This window comes from Telmatherina bonti, assembly GCF_933228915.1.
Source record: "Telmatherina bonti genome assembly, chromosome: 13".
In the NCBI taxonomy this organism is placed as follows: domain Eukaryota; kingdom Metazoa; phylum Chordata; class Actinopteri; order Atheriniformes; family Telmatherinidae; genus Telmatherina; species Telmatherina bonti.
In genome coordinates this window covers 31,491,375-31,505,334 of record NC_136611.1, presented here as the reverse complement: position 1 = coordinate 31,505,334, position 13,960 = coordinate 31,491,375, and positions in this window count along the sequence as shown.

Genomic DNA, 13,960 nt, shown 5'->3' with positions numbered 1-13,960 from the left:
ACACTGGAGACAGAGGAGAAGGAGCGACCTCCTCCTCGGACACTGGAGACAGAGGAGAAGGAGCGACCTCCTCCTCGGACACTGGAGACAGAGGAGAAGGAGCGACCTCCTCCTCGGACACTGGAGACAGAGGAGAAGGAGCGACCTCCTCCTCGGACACTGGAGACAGAGGAGAAGGAGCGACCTCCTCCTCGGACACTGGAGACAGAGGAGAAGGAGCGACCTCCTCCTCGGACACTGGAGACAGAGGAGAAGGAGCGACCTCCTCCTCGGACACTGGAGACAGAGGAGAAGGAGCGACCTCCTCCTCGGACACTGGAGACAGAGGAGAAGGAGCGACCTCCTCCTCGGACACTGGAGCTGGCGCTGGGGCCGGTGGAGGAGAATCCCGTCCTGGGACCCCCTCGGGAACATGGGGCAGGGGAGGAGCGTCCCGTCCTGGGACCCCCTCGGGAACATGGGGCAGGGGAGGAGCGTCCCGTCCTGGGACCCCCTCGGGAACATGGGGCAGGGGAGGAGCGTCCCGTCCTGGGACCCCCTCGGGAACATGGGGCAGGGGAGGAGCGTCCCGTCCTGGGACCCCCTCGGGAACATGGGGCAGGGGAGGAGCGTCCCGTCCTGGGACCCCCTCGGGAACATGGGGCAGGGGAGGAGCGTCCCGTCCTGGGACCCCCTCGGGAACATGGAGCAAGGAATGAGGACGAGCTCTGGGCGCAGGCGTGGGAGCCTGCAGCGCCGGACGGGTTCTGGGCGCTGGCGTGGGAGCCTGCAGCGCCGGACGGGTTCCGGGCGCTGGCGTGGGAGCCTGCAGCGCCGGACGGGTTCCGGGCGCTGGCGTGGGAGCCTGCAGCGCCGGACGGGTTCCGGGCGCTGGCGTGGGAGCCTGCAGCGCCGGACGGGTTCCGGGCGCTGGCGTGGGAGCCTGCAGCGCCGGACGGGTTCCGGGCGCTGGCGTGGGAGCCTGCAGCGCCGGAGACGTGGACCTGGGCGCTGGCGTGGGAGCCTGTAGCGCCGGAGACGTGGACCTGGGCGCTGGCGTGGGAGCCTGCAGCGCCGGAGACGTGGACCTGGGCGCTGGCGTGGGAGCCTGCAGCGCCGGAGACGTGGACCTGGGCGCTGGCGTGGGAGCCTGCAGCGCCGGAGACGTGGACCTGGGCGCTGGCGTGGGAGCCTGCAGCGCCGGAGACGTGGACCTGGGCGCTGGCGTGGGAGCCTGCAGCGCCGGAGACGTGGACCTGGGCGCTGGCGTGGGAGCCTGCAGCGCCGGAGACGTGGACCTGGGCGCTGGCGTGGGAGCCTGCAGCGCCGGAGACGTGGACCTGGGCGCTGGCGTGGGAGCCTGCAGCGCCGGAGACGTGGACCTGGGCGCTGGCGTGGGAGCCTGCAGCGCCGGAGACGTGGACCTGGGCGCTGGCGTGGGAGCCTGCAGCGCCGGAGACGTGGACCTGGGCGCTGGCGTGGGAGCCTGCAGCGCCGGAGACGTGGACCTGGGCGCTGGCGTGGGAGCCTGCAGCGCCGGAGACGTGGATCTGGGCTGGGACGCGGGCGGCGTAGACCGTGGACCAGGCGGGGACACTGGATACGTGGACCGTGGAGCTGGTGGCTTGATAGCCAGTCTGGTTCCCCAGAACCGCGACTGGACCTCAGTGTCGACTGGTTCCGGTTCTTCGTCCAGCCCCAGCAGCATTCCCACCAGTTCGTCACTCGTAATGCTCACTGGGGGTTTTTGCTTACGGCGCCTGGAGTGTCTCCTTCGTCGCGAGGTCCAGAGAGGGTCTGGGTCCAGAGGCTCGTAGGTCGGGAGGTGTTTGGCTGCCTCCCGACGAAGAAATTCAAAGAGAGTGATCATCTCCGCTGGGTCCTCGTTTGGTTGGTTCATTCTGTTACAGTGGCTGGAGGGAGGTGGACCCAAATGCAGGAGTCGGGGCACCAGTCTACAGAACTCAGGTTTATTTGCAGGGCAGAGCAACAAACTGACAACAGAATGACAATGAACCAACAAACACAACTGAAACCGAGCGGTATAAATACACAGAAAAACCAAACAAGAAACAGGTGAAGCAAATTAACTAAGTGAACACAGGTGAACCCAATGACCATGAAATCAATAAAGCTAAACAAACAAACAAGGGAACCAAACAGGAAACACTACCAAAATAAAACAGGAACCCAGACCAAGGAAAAAGCAAACCACCACATCATAATAGTACCACATCATAACAGACTCCTGGCCCACAAGATGGTGAACAAGATCTTCAGAAAGGAAATGGGGCCCTGGACCTCCATGCACAAGTGATACAGCAATCATTTTCCAGCCAGGTAGTATTCATCCTCCTTCACAGCTGTGGATTAATAGCGAGGTGACAAAACAAAAACCACTGACAAGCAAAAGGATGAGGCATGATAATCATCAATATTGTGACAGACATGCTCATGACTCAAGTAGCGGTAGTATAGCCCACGGCTGTTAAGCTGTCACAAGAAGACGTGGCAGTAATAGACCACATCTAAAATTCTTAGGAGAGTGTGTATGCCCCACCCCAATAAAATATAACTACTATTAATATAGTATTATTGATAACTGTCACATGGTACCAAAACTCTGGAAAACTACCAGCAAATGTAAATGCAGTCTGATTTATGTGGTCACTGATATCTGGAAACTAGTAGAGACCATATCAAGACCTGTCGCATACCTTTTGCATTGTAAACCAAGAAGCGATGACCATCTGGTCCATCAAAAATGGGCCGGTCTTTCAGGCATTTCATCAGTAGTGACAGAAACTCTCTTTTTGGGCCCCCCTGTGCCCTCTTCTAAAATTCCAGCATCATCACTGAATTCCACCAGCATGTCAGAAGCTTCAGAATAAGTTGAACGTCTGAACCCTCTGACTGCACCATCCCAAATATTACATTGTGAGATGTTAAACCTGCTAACTTGTGGATGGCCAATAACACTTGTAAGATTGGCGATAACATCGGGCAGCAGAAGGTCAGTCTCTTCACTACAATGACATTAAGTTAAATTAGTGGTTAATTCACAAAAAGCACAGTTTGTTGTACAAAATGAGTTATTATGACATTGTTAAAAGCAGAGAAATAAACTTGCATTGTTGCATGCTGAGTGTCATTCTCATTTCCTGTAACAAGCTCCCCCTCCTCCTCTTCCTCAACATATGGAGCATACAGTTCTGTGTATTGACTGTTGGGAAATTCACACTCCAAATAGATTAACCATTCTGAAGAATTACAGGAAATGTTTAATTTTAATCAAAATATTTTCAATTGCATGTTCAGCTAATGAGGTTCAACCTCATCATTTTTAACTCACTGGTAACAGGAACTGGGAGCATTTTGTGCAGAGAAAACCTGATCTTCAGAGTCAGATATTATTATCTGAAAAAGACATTAAAAATGCCTCAAACAGACTGAACATACTCAACCAAAAAAATCAGCATGTGATATTTCACTGCACCAAAGGGTGCAGTGAAACACACTGTATAATGCTTCTGTAGAATCACAATAAAAGTTAGTATTTTTTTTCCAATGCATAGATTAATTATTTTGCCAAATAATAAGCTATTATCTCCATCATTGTCAATGCTTTTTATATATGCTTGATAACTTTTGCCATGTGCAGATCTCACTGTTCAGTGCACATTTCAAGCACAACTACCTGTTGCTCGTACGCTCCCAGTGAACTGGCAAAGTACCAGACTGGCAAGAAAACCAGCAGGATAGTTAGCACGCTAGCAGCCTAGCTAACAAACTAGCGACCTAGCTGCTAAACTCAGTAAAAATGACCAAAAACTATTTGGATGTTTCATTAAGTCACGTGGCATGGCATGCATGTATATGTGTGTGTGCTTTCACGATAACGACACTATAAAGATACATCTTGTATCCCAGAATGGACAATGTGAATTAGATACACTTCACTCTCAGAGTCAGATGATCGATCAGATTGCCGCCCAGTTCTTTGTGGTGGGTGAAGGTACGTGCTGACAAATGACGTGTTGACGTCCAAATCATAAACAACCCTGGTGCTGTTGTTTGTTGGGTTCATTGATTTTAACCATAGACTGTATATAACCCAACTATGTTAACCAATACATGGGATCACTAAAATAATCCAGATAATAACCCAAAACCCATAATAGGCAACACATTTCATAAGCCTGCAGTTGGATTGGTGAAATAACTAAATACAAGTTAACCAAGAATATCAAACTTTCAAACAGTTTTGATAAGATTTGAAATCATATAAATGTTGGAGTGTTTTTCTGTGTTATGATCCAACTTGTGTATTAGTGTGATGAATCAGTGCATTTAAATTTGACCACAATTAGTGTGTGTGTGTGTGTGTGTGTTGGCTTCATTCACCAACCAAACTTGATGAAAATGAAAATAAAAAGTGAATGAAAGAATTAAAGGAAGGAACAACAGCCATGACTTTTTCCTCACCTTCCCCCTCCAGCCAGCTTAGGAAGACCCAGATGCGCTTTTGTGAGCAAACACTTCACACTGATGTTTGCTCTGCTTGTTGTCGGCATCTGAAGCTGCTGTGACTGGTGTGTCGCAGGACAAACATCAAACAACACCTTTTATGTGCCTCGAGTTGCCCGTCCAGCAGTCACTGTTGGTCCTCCTGACTTTCACAAAAAAAAACAGAGAATATCAAAATTGCTATGTATTTACCCACAAAGCAATACTACGCCCTGCGATGGACTGGCGAGCTGTCCAGGGTGTACCCTGCCTTTCGCCCAAAGACTCTGGGATAGGCTCCAGCTTCCCCGTGACCCTTCATTGAAAATCACGTTAATGTGTCCTAAAACACGACTTGCTTCAACATGCCGCTGGTTGCTGAAGCCCTTCAGTTTCCCGTTGGTTTCTGAAAACGGTTCATTTTTAACATTTGACAACGTTGTTGAACACAGATGACATGTACACAAGGACATGGCAGCTGGGCAGACCCCATCTGCTGATGAATATCATGTAATCTGATAAAAAGCTGTAAAGCACCTTGTTTGTGAAACCATCTGCAAAAATATTAGTCCTGTCAATCCTGTGCTCATTCATGCATATAAATGGACATGCTGATGGAATATTCAGAACTATATATAAAACAGTTGCACACTATTTAAAGTGTGGCTCCATAACTTCACTTCTGGTTTGGAGACAGGCTTTTATTTGTGTGTGTATTGGGTAAAACTGTTAAACACAATCATGACATTTTGACTTGATGGGTGATGTGTCCAAATTCGGCTTCATCCTGAATAGAACAGTTCAGGAACTCTTTTAAGAAAAGTAAGAGACCCTCTGTAATCTTTCTGATATAAGCTCAGATGCACAGCAACACAGGATGTACTAGACTTTGTACTAGACTTTTATTTGTTTATTTATTTATTTGTTTATTTACTTATTTTCTGTTAAATGGTGTTTTATTCTCCAAATGCACCATTGTGCATTAAGAACAGACATCTTGGTCTTATTTTTACAAAGTACATTGTTGCAAATCTTGTGGCTTCTTAAGAGCAGCTTTGCCAATCTGAGCCATGCTGCCATGTTTTCTTTAGAGAGAGGAGGCATTCTCCTGCAACCAGTGAAAACAAGCTGTACTTACCCATCCATCCATCCATCCATCTATCCATTTTTCTACCACTTAGTCTAGCTACGGGTCGCTGGGAAGCTGGAGCCTATCCCAGCTATCACTGTTCGCGAAGCAGGGTAAACCCTGGACAGGTCTCCAGCCCATCACAGGTCCATACTTAGTTTTCTGTTTTGTTTTGTTTTTTCTTTTTTTTTAAAAATTTTTTTTGTCCTAACAAGAACTTAAACATTTATTTTACATTTATTTATTTATTTCTTATCCTAAGTATAAACAATACATGTTGATATCTCTTTGAGTCATATTCTGCCCTGGAAAAACATGATTCATCTGATCATTCATTCACTAAACAAGCAACCAGTAACATGACTGAGAGAACTGCCCTCTTCGGCCACAGAATGAGATCAGCTTAAACATCCGCCTCTCCATCGTTGCATGTTGTCTGATGTTCAAACTGTTAAATTAAGGCAGCTTTACACACATTGTACAGACAAAGACCCGTATTTTACTTTGCCAGATTCAGAGAAAGTGACACACAGAAGTCTTGTGTCGCCATGTTTTGCCAGAATTTCTGCACCATTTCCCACATTATGTAGAGTTAATTACAAGTCTATCCAATGTTTTCAGACCTGTTTCAAAGTTCTGTTTGGTGCCTTTTGTAATTTTTGTCTGATAACATAATACCAGCTCAGAATATTTCTTTACTTGTCCATCACATTGAACAGCACAACATTGTGTGGTGTGTGAGGTGTAAGAGGTGTGGAGCATAAATCCCACCTTAGCAGTGAAGATTTGAGACTCTTTCATACAATATGTGTACCTATCCTGGCCAACAGTAACTTGCTCTGCTCACTCTTTCGGCACAGATGTTCATTTGTGCAAATGGCAATTAAGGTCTGAAGTGGTCTCATTATGGAAGTGTTAGCAAAGAGCAGTGATTTGACCTTCAGTCAGTCCACTACTATTTGACCCATATTCCATCATTAACCCAGTCCACTTCCTTTTATAAGCTTTCTCTTCCTGTTAGCTTCCATCAGTTTGTGTTGCTAATTGTACATGGACGTGTACAACATGTTTCCAAATCTGAGCATGTTTATTGCTTATCTAAAGAAAGTCATGATGATAAAAGTGACCTAAGTCTGACTTCGTCCTGTCCCCGCCCATCAGCTGGTACTGTGTACCCACCCCGATGTCCCTGCTTGTGAATCTCAATCATGCCACAGTCCATATTACAAAGGCAAATTCTATTTTATAACAATTAATTAGGGGTTGGAGGGGAGGAGTAAAGCAGAATAGATAAATAAAATCATATGATGACAGCCCTTTGTTTTAAAAGTCCTTTAAAGACTCATTCCATGGATAATATGAAGCACTGCTCATGAGCTACATCTACAATTTCAACAGGACTTTAATCCTCCTTGACAGTTGGTTTGATACCTGCTTGTCAGATTTAACCAAAAAGTGGATAATGCGTCTCGGTAACCAATACAAGCAATTTGTTTCTGTCAGCAAGAACTCACACAACCAATTTGTTTGTCTGATGCTGAAAGCTAAAACGGCCTGAGCTGACAGGCTTTCACTGGATTAACAATGACAGCAGCCACTTTAACTCCACTTTACACAAGTCTGAATAAACAGTTAGGTGGTAATGCGCCGTTCTGACATCACAGCGGTGAGGAAACACTTGAACCGAATTGTTCTGGTGTTAATCTGCTGAAGAAATCTAAACATATTCCTTATTTATCAACACAAACAGCTGTGGACAAGATGCAATATGCATGATGAGGTGTCCCTGGTCTGAACTCAGAGGTGACCACAGCAGGTTGCGCCCCAGCAGGACTAACCCAAAAACAGCTGCAGGAGCGTGTATGCACATCTGCACATGGAAGCGCAGGAAGTTCAGCATCAGGTCTGATCTTCGCCTGCTGCATTATGAATGGATTTTTGAAGCATCGTCTTGTTTTAAAGACGAGCTAATGTTTATTTTCATTTCTCACATGTACAGACTGTAGCCTGTACTCAGGATTGTCTTTGCCAGCGTGACGAAGTATTCATGTAGAGCCTGAATCATTTAGAAAAACCACGTAGCGACGATGTTCTCCTCTTCACAGATCATGCACCTGAAATTATTTGCACTCTAAAATTTAGGGTCTGTTAAAGAAAAATTAATTAAATATTCAATTAACTATTTTTTGAAAAAAAAACTTCGAAGTCAAATGCAATTTAATAATAATAATTTCATTTCATTTAAATGTTTGTGCTTTTCAGTTGAATTAAAGGTTTAGCAAAAAAAAAAAAAAAGGGGGGGGGGGGGGACTTTAGATATTATAATTAGTGGTAAATGTGGTAGCAAATGAACAAAATTACATGAAGTAACCAGCATTTAAAAGTCTTCAAAGCAGAACAATTAAATCGACTTGTATTTCTTGTGTACTTCCAGCCTAAGTACTGTCTTCTAACAGCTCACTTACAACTAATGTGGCAGAGAAGCACACGGACTGCGGTATTTCTGTCTGACATGTCTGCTAGATGAAGAATAAAACACAATTCAGTGAAAACTACACTCTTTAAATGTGCAATTTAAGAATTATGGCTAATTACATGTCATCTTGTTAAATGTGTGATCAGGAAAAAAAAACGTGGGCATGAGCTCATATAGAAATCCAAACTGTGCTGCAGACATTATTGCTAATTGCTTGTACTGCAGCAGGACTGCGATGTGAGATATTAGCACACCAAGAGAAGCCGCCGTTAGAGATTAACACTGCTGCTGGATCGCTAGCAATGCTGCAGACAAATTATCGCTGGTGAAAACACAAGAAAGGTTAAAACTTGTCTGCAGAAATTAAAAAATAATGCAGGATCCAGCCCACCTGATGTGTGTCTTTAATATTTCTCTTACAGATCCCCATGATCATGTTCACATGAAGAATGACGAGCAGAGGTGGGATCGGGGGCTGAAAACAAACTGAAAATAAAATATTTATAAGGCTTCTTTGTGGTAGCTGGCCATGTACAAATGGGAAGACAAACCAAACACAGATTCGCTTTAATCAATGGACTTTACAAGTTACTTGTTATTTAGCCCCTCTCTCTTCTTTTGCAGGAATCATATGTTATACACAAACCCCGGCTAAAACTCTTGTAACTGGTGTTGAGTTAATATAGCCGAGAGCTGGAGCGTCTTGAAAGAAACAGATATACCACAGCAGTTAATCAGCTTTGCATGCAGTTTGGCCTGAGCGATTAAACATTATATCTGCTATTTACAGCCAGGAGTGGTGCTGATGCATGGCTTCAGAAGGACATCAAATTAGGATCAGGATGCAGAAAGAGCCACCACAGCAAATTGGGGAAAAGTCATAGACGGTTAAGCACCCAGAATTCCTCTCCAGGGACCCTGGAGGTATTAGGAAACAATGGGATGTGGGTTTATCTGACCACACATCATTGGCAGGTATGACACTGCAAAGTATTGGTCAGACTCTGGGTAATAACTTGGCAAACCACAGAACATTTTCTTCAGTACATATCAGCCGAGAGCCAATGTGACGCTTCCTGTTTGACCAATGCTGCTTATTAGCCACCAGTTCCCTCCCAGTCTGTCAAAATATTTAGTTTTCATAACAGAGCAAACAAGGTTTTCGTTTTTGATAAACTTGGGGAACATATTTTATTCCTTCATCCTGAGTTATGTCTCATACACTCCCATGGATTTTACATTTGTTCTGTGGCGGGGGAGGGGACACACTGTCTAGCTGGTAGCAGTGTGATATGGAAGGTTTGTCCCGTCCCAGCCTCAAACTAAAGTCGCAACTTTCTAACCATCATGTCAGTTGATTTATAAGAAGCAGATTTATGGATAAAACTGAAGCAAAGTCTTCAGGGTGAACCGAGGCCAACATTACAAACTGCCTTAACCAGGGCTGAGTGTCATCACCAGTTTCCTGCATCAGTTCAAATGAATCTCATTCAGTGTGATTAAAGGACAGCTGATGATAGATTCAGCTTCTCAGATGTGTACATGACCGCGCAGAAATGGTTCAAACGCTCTAACGGTGGATAAGGAGAGGTATTCCAGCTGCTCCTCGCTGGAGAAAGAATGTTTCCGTGTTCAGTTCTCTGACAATAAAAAAAATGGCGTATTTTATCTGATGATCAGCTGTTTAACAGTTTTTTTAGGTGTACTCACTCTGTCCACTGACAGACTGGGATCTCAGCACGTGTCTGTGTGTCTCCTTACAGCTGTGGACACAGACAACAGCCATGACACATGGTAATGGAAATCATACATCAGACTGTTTAGTTTTTTAATAAAATGACAACAAGCAAACCTGCTCTGGAGAAACTAAAAATGACCTGGTTGTTGGAGTTATTCCGGAGAATGTGTGTGTTAACATCACTCCCTGTTGTTGAAATTACCTGCACCTGCAGCCTTAGCATTAGCTGCTAACTTGAGCAGTAATATGCTGCTTGATATGTTTCCAGGAGAATGTAATCCACTCTGGCAGATGGAAGCATCTGAATGAAGCTGATTTTGCACAGAGGTGACATATAAGTTGTGTTTATAAGCCAAGATCTCACCAAACCTTCACAAGTCACAGGAGTCACTGCCGATAGATACAAACCTACAGTTGTGCTCATATGTTTTCATCCCCTTTCATTAAAGAAAAGTCTGAATTTGCAACAGTCACTCGAATAACTGGAGACTTAAAAAAGGAACAATAACTAAAAATTTGCAAAAATATAATTTAGTAATATAAGACACTGTTTTTTCATTTAATTGAGTTGAAAAAAGAAAACAAATAAACAAACAAATGTGTCCTGGACAAATTAGAGCATTTTTCTGTTGAACAGTGGAACAAAATACCTGTCAACAGGTGCAGAAGTCTGACTGAGAGGAACAGAAAACACCTGACTGTAGCGGAAACATTAAAGGATTGTTTAACTAAATATTAGTTTATGAGTGATGTAATATGTAATAAATTATCTTATTTGTTTACTTTTTAAAAAACAGTCACTCAAATAACTGGAGACTTAAAAAAGAAACAAGAAACTAAAAATTTGCAAAAATATAATTTAGTAATTTAAGACACTGATTTTTCATTTAATTGAGTTGGAGAAAGAAAAAAAAACAAACAAACAAATTGGTCCTGGACAAATTAGAGCATTTTTCTGTTGAACAGTGGAACAAAATACCTGTCAACAGGTGCAGAAGTCTGACTGAGAGGAACAGAAAACACCTGACTGGAGCGGAAACATTAAAGGATTGTTTAACTAAATATTACTTTATGACTGATGGAATATGTAATAAATTATCTTATTTCTTTGCTTTTTAAAAAATATTCTATTGAACCAGAATTAGAAAATATTGTCATGATTTTCATAATTATTTTTTTTTTTATTTATTATTACTTTAGTCAATTTCAGCTTATTTTACAGGCAGCTGCTTTTTTCCTTTCTTTAATGAAAGGTGATGAATAAATATGAGCACAACTGTACATACAAACAACACATACAGGAACAAAGGGCCACTCTAAGACAGGTCGGGGTTGAACAGGATTTTAATAACAACTTTGGATCAGAATGAGAATCTTCCAACCAAGCCAGAGGAAGGTTATAACTTGCAAGTGCAGCAATAGCCAGGTGAGTCGGAGCCAGGAAGGAGAAGGGAGGAAGGTCCAGCAGTTGATATTTCTCAGTCTTACAACTTCAACCCAAATAAATACCTTTCAGTTCCCTGGCATCTGCTTACTTATGATACTGCTAACAAATACTGATGTTACTCCTGATTCTTCTCTGATGCACACCTGAAGCTTGACTTTATTGAATGCATTTTTCATGCAGAATGTCATTTCCATCTTTTTCTTTGCAGCATGGAAATCAACTTGCAGAAACTTGAAGTTTGTCTGAGATCCAAAAGGTAATCCATCACAGGGGCAGCGACGGTTTGCTTCCTTTCTGTCACGGTCGCCTTGCTGTTGTATGGAGATACCGTTCTGTCTGCATCCTGATCAGGAACAGCACATTTAACCACAATAACAGAAAACACTGGTTCCACTGTGATGAACTTCCTAACTAGGTGGTCTGAAATGTCATATTTGACTATTGATATGAATGTGGATAAATGGATGCTGAGGTAGGCGGCACATTATTCAAGAGGATTTTCACCTAAACAGCAAACCAAGAGCCGGAAACGAATAAAACTTGTTGCAAAAGGAAAAAAAACCCCAAAAAAACAGCAAATACAACCTTACCTCCAACAATACATTCATATAAAAACACTTGTGAGGATGCAGAGATGACAGGATGTTTATGTGAACTGGTTGTGCCGTGTACCAGCATGCTGGCGAAGCAGGGACTTGCTGAAGGATTTTGTCCGTGAATCTTTGCTCAGACGTCTTCCACACCAAACTGACCCAGCTCACAGTCTCACCTCTACCTGTCAGTGTATCACTGATGGACCAGAAGCAGCAGGAGAGGCTGGGAATGAGCACATCCAACACTCGGTGTTGGCGCCTCCTGCTAAGCTGTGGGCTCTCCACTGCTCCTCTCTCTCTACAGCAATGACTGCACCTTCAGCAGCACAGAGATGATGAATCTGCCAGCTATAATTTCATGCCACACTCTCCCAGACACATCATGAGAGAGAAATATAAACCCACAATCAGATGACCTGTATGTGTAAACACAAAACCTGATTCTGAATGTCTGTAAAACGGTGACTTACAGTCCATAAGAGGAGCGTCCCCACGCCAGTCAGAGCTCCCTCAGGACAGGTCCATGTGCTACCAGAGGACCCTCCAACTATTACAAAGACTTTTATTTGGATTGATTGGGATTTCTATTTCTTCTGTCAGTGTTACCACTTTAACTGGGATCCTGCAGAGTAAACAGACAAATACAAACACAAGAAGCTCCACAGACAAACTGCTTTTAACATTCAGCATTAAACCAGTGCTCAGCGCCTGTCAGGCTAACATCCGCATGTTGCTTTAATATTTAGTGCAACATACACACTGCAGTGTTTACTCCTTGTTTAGAACTTGAATTGACTTTGATTTGTTTTGTCTCAAGGGCCTTTAGACACAGACCTTCACTCCAAATCACTTAGAGGTCTTGGAATTGATTTGGACTCAATAAAGTTGGTCTTCACTGCAGTCTAAGTAGGAGACTGTAGTTCCCCAGAGGAGCATGCTGAATGCGGGGTACAGATAGACTATAATGCAAACAGGTATCAGTAGAACATCCATTTAATGATTGAATTAATCTATTTATTTGTAAGGGGACTATGGATGTGTGTGTATGTGTGTTTTATCTATTTTGATGTAAATTCCTTTATTATGTGAAGCACTTTGTATTGCTTTAAGCGCAAAAAGAGTTATACAAATACAATTTGATTTGATTTGTTTTAGTGACTTGGGGTTAGAAAATAAGCTGTAAAGATGTTTTGTTGGGGATTCACATGGAAATGGGCTTCAGTTCACCGTATCTGAGGCTAAAACCTGGTCAAACTGAACGTGTGCTTTGGATTACTTATATGTTATAAAAGTCAGTCATTTTTTTTTAAGTTGTTGATTGACTGCAGGGAATTGTTGGACTGTAAGTGTTTCTCTGCTCTGTTGGTATTGATTTAAGCCTTGTTGCACACTCGCGCTTTTGTATCCGGCCTCTGAGTTTAATAGGTGAGTCGTATTTGGCATTAATTTCCATGTCACATGACCCTTTAGTATCACAGCATTTATCAGCTTCGAAGTCTCTGACTTGAGTTGCACTGAAGTCAAAATGCAGCGACGACAAACTGGACTAAGAATCCCCCTCATAGACTTCAGACTCAAGCTGGCCTCACAGTCGGAGAAAAGTGAGATTTTTAACATTTTCTTCATGTTCTCTCCCCTCTGCCTGATCGTCTGTCTGCTGGATGTGATTCATTTCCCCAAATGCTGCCTTTTTATTACCGTTTTATGCTAAATTAGATCGATATTTCTAAAAAAAGGGACAAAGTACAGTTACGACTTGCAGGTGTTTCGCATATAAGCTGTAATTCTCCTGAAATCTTATCCCAGATGATTCCACTTCGAGGAGGATGGAGAAACAAAACATCTTGTGTTTTAAAACAGCTGTCGCGATTTTTGCTGTTGCTGCTGCTTTCATAATGAAAGACGGCATCCAGAAACCATCTTTACCTGAAATGAACTGGTCACATGACCCTGAAATCACATCCAGCGGCGTGTAAATGTAAAAGTCCTCCGTAACACTTTGTGATAAACTTCAATATCAACGCGTCTAGCAAACCAACTCATGAGTTTCCATGACAACTTTCTTTATTGTGATATTTAGGTTTTTCCTAAT